Source organism: Microtus oregoni, unplaced genomic scaffold (genome assembly GCF_018167655.1).
Source record: "Microtus oregoni isolate MIOR12 unplaced genomic scaffold, Mior012 000009F_ref0000495, whole genome shotgun sequence".
NCBI classification, from domain to species: domain Eukaryota; kingdom Metazoa; phylum Chordata; class Mammalia; order Rodentia; family Cricetidae; genus Microtus; species Microtus oregoni.
In genome coordinates, this window is record NW_024543068.1 from 53,809,801 (window position 1) to 53,812,920 (window position 3,120).

Consider the following 3,120-nt stretch of genomic DNA (forward strand, 5'->3'; position numbering starts at 1 on the left):
CAGGATTTTTAACATGGTTGGAAACAGTTTCCAAGATTTTTGTTTTTTCATCTACTCCAATCGTCTTATGTGATTATGTCTTAAGGTTGAACAGAGTCCAGGAACACTTCAGTTCCAGCCGATCACCAGGAGACCAGGAGTAGAAGATGAGGGGCTGTCTTCCAAGGTTATATAAACTCTCATCTCAAAGCAATACCCCATGAACAGAAAACAGGAGAGCCAGAATCTTGGCATGAGGCTGCAAATTCAAAGACCAATCCCATTTTCAAATGTGCCTGTAGTTGCACAGGGAATTCTCCCCCAGATGCTGCAATTCTGATATGGAAAACTCCTTAAATTCCAGGGGAGCAATTTTTCTTACTTCTTTAGAAAATGCTACTGCCTTTGAAATAGAAATTACATGTAGCCACTATAACTAAATTTCTCTGGTGTAAAATGAATGGCAATCGGAATTTGTTTATCTCTTAAGAGGATACACTTGTTTTAACAAATGCTTCTCCTCTCAGCTGCTCATGCCATTTTCCTTTACCAGTTGTTGGGTGGGGAAGTTGCTCACAATGCTAAAAAACCAGAAAAGATCTTGACATTTTAGAGAAGATCACTCAGCCATAGGCTGACCTGGACTTTAAGACCGTGATGGGTATCCCACCGAACAAACACTGAGAATTGACAGCATCTTCCCATTGGATCTTCACAAATGTGTCTCTCTTACTTGAAGCCAAACTTGATAAAATTATTGATTGACACATAGACAGTATTTAAACTGTCTAAATGTGTCATTTTTTAGTTAATTCTCTGCCATATATGGAATAGCTCTGGGTTTTAGAAGGGATTTCATCAGTGAATTACAATTTTTAAAACCCAATCAAGACCTAGGAAAATGACCCGGTGATAAACTGTTTGCTGAGCTAGCTGATAAACCTGAATTCTGATCTCCAGCACACTTCTAAAAACTGGGTGTGGTCATGCACACCTACAACCCCAACACTAGGGTGCAGAGACAGGTAGGACCTGTGTTTCCCTGGCACAAGTTCAGCCCAAACAGTGAGCTCCAGATTTATTGAGAGGCCTTGTGTCAAAGAAAAAAGTGGAGAAGTGATTGAGGGAAACATTCCTACACCAGCCCTCGCCTTCCACATGCACGACACTGGCGAACATCTATATACACACAGGTGGAGAGCATACACCACACACAAAGAAGTAAGTAAATGAATAAGTAAGTTTACAATCTAATACAGCAATGGAAAAGCAATACTGCCTTAAGAAGTTCTTAACTATTAAAAAGAAAAATGCCAGAAAAAAGTCTTCACCAAAAACAAAAATGGATCGCCATATGCCCACATGAACACAAGTGACAAGTTTGACTGGACTTCTGTAGTAATAAGAGAGGCGGGCTGCATCCCCGGCACCCGACCCCCCCCCCCCCCACAGCTAGCTTTACCCGAAATAATTACACGGAAACTGTATTCTTTTAAACACCGCTTGGCCCATTATATCTAGCCTTTTCTCGGCTAACTTTCGCACCTGGACTAGCCCATTTTTAATAATGTATGTAGCCCACGAGCTGGCTTACCAGGAATGATCTTAACCTGCGTCTACCTGGAGTGGGAGAGTCATGGCGACTCCTTGACTCAGCTTCTTTCTCCCAGCATTCTGTTCTGTTTATTCCTCCCACCCATGTTTTAACCTATGAGGACCAAGCAGTTTCTTTATTGCTTAACCAATGAAATCAACAGATTGATATATGACACTCCCACATCAGACTTCCATTAGAATTTCAAGAAAATAAGAAGTTGGCTCTGCCTTCACCTCCCCTCTCCTCCTGTACCCTTCACTGCCCTTCCTTTTCCTTCATGTCCCTTCTTTTCCCTGAGGTGATGGGAAACAATCTTTTCCACCTGAATTTAATGTCCATGAAATAAAACAGGAAATTTCAATATAACTTTCCTCTTTGTTTTTAGATAAGGCCTAGCTACATTCTCTGTTGAGCATGGTGGGGTCACATGATTATGCCCATCTGACTATGCCCATCCATGACTGTGCCCACCCATGACTGTGCCTGTCCATGACTATGCCCACCTATTACTATGCCCATCCATGACTGTGCCCACCCATGACTGTGCCCGTCCATGACTATGCCCATCCATGACTATGCCCACCCATGATTATGCCCGTCCATGCCATCCATGACTATGCCCATCCATGACTGTGCCCATTTGCAGTTTCTATTCAATATTGATAACATGTTGTCTAGGATCAACATGGTCTAGAATCAAACATGAGGTATAGACTCAGTGATGTTGCTCCTTTGACATGATCTCTCACACTACACATGGCTCAATCTCTGTGCCTGTCTCCCCCTCTTTGACACCTCTTTGAACTATAGATTACATTGTTTCCTGACTACTGCTCAGCTGGACAGCCTCTTCAGCAGCCAGGAAATGCCTGAATGCAAGACAGCAACTCTTCTTTTATTTATGCTGGGGAATATGCATAATATCCCTACATTATGGAATGTCAGACAGGAGTCCTCACAGGCTATTTTTATCTGTGGAAAATCCTCCAGGATGGTGAAGCCAGGAGGAATTAAGTCCATCACCCACTGTGTACATCAATCACTACAGGAAATGTCTATGTGTGCTTCTGACACTGCCTTGTTGAGCAAATCTCCCTTACCATGACATCTGCTGGGAGACTCGGGCATCAGGTAGAAACTGAGCCAAATATCCAATGTCAATAATTGCCCAGGGAGGAGAGAGATTGGTGCCAAGATCTTTCTCTTAAATGATCTTCCAAGCCAGAAACCATATTGTTAAAAGTGCAAACTAAAACCAAGGTGAACCCATAATAAATACCAGATGTGGAAGACTATGAAACTGAACCCCCAACACAAGTCAGCACATGTATGCAGTACTATGTAGCTTAAACACCAACACAAGTCAGCACGGGTATGCAGTACGATGTAGCTTAAACACCAACACAAGTCAGCACACATATGCAGTACTATGTAGCTTAAACACCAACACAAGTCAGCACACGTATGCAGTACTATGTAGCTTAAACACCAGCACAAGTCAGCACATGTATGCAGTACTATGTAGCTTAAACACCAACACAAGT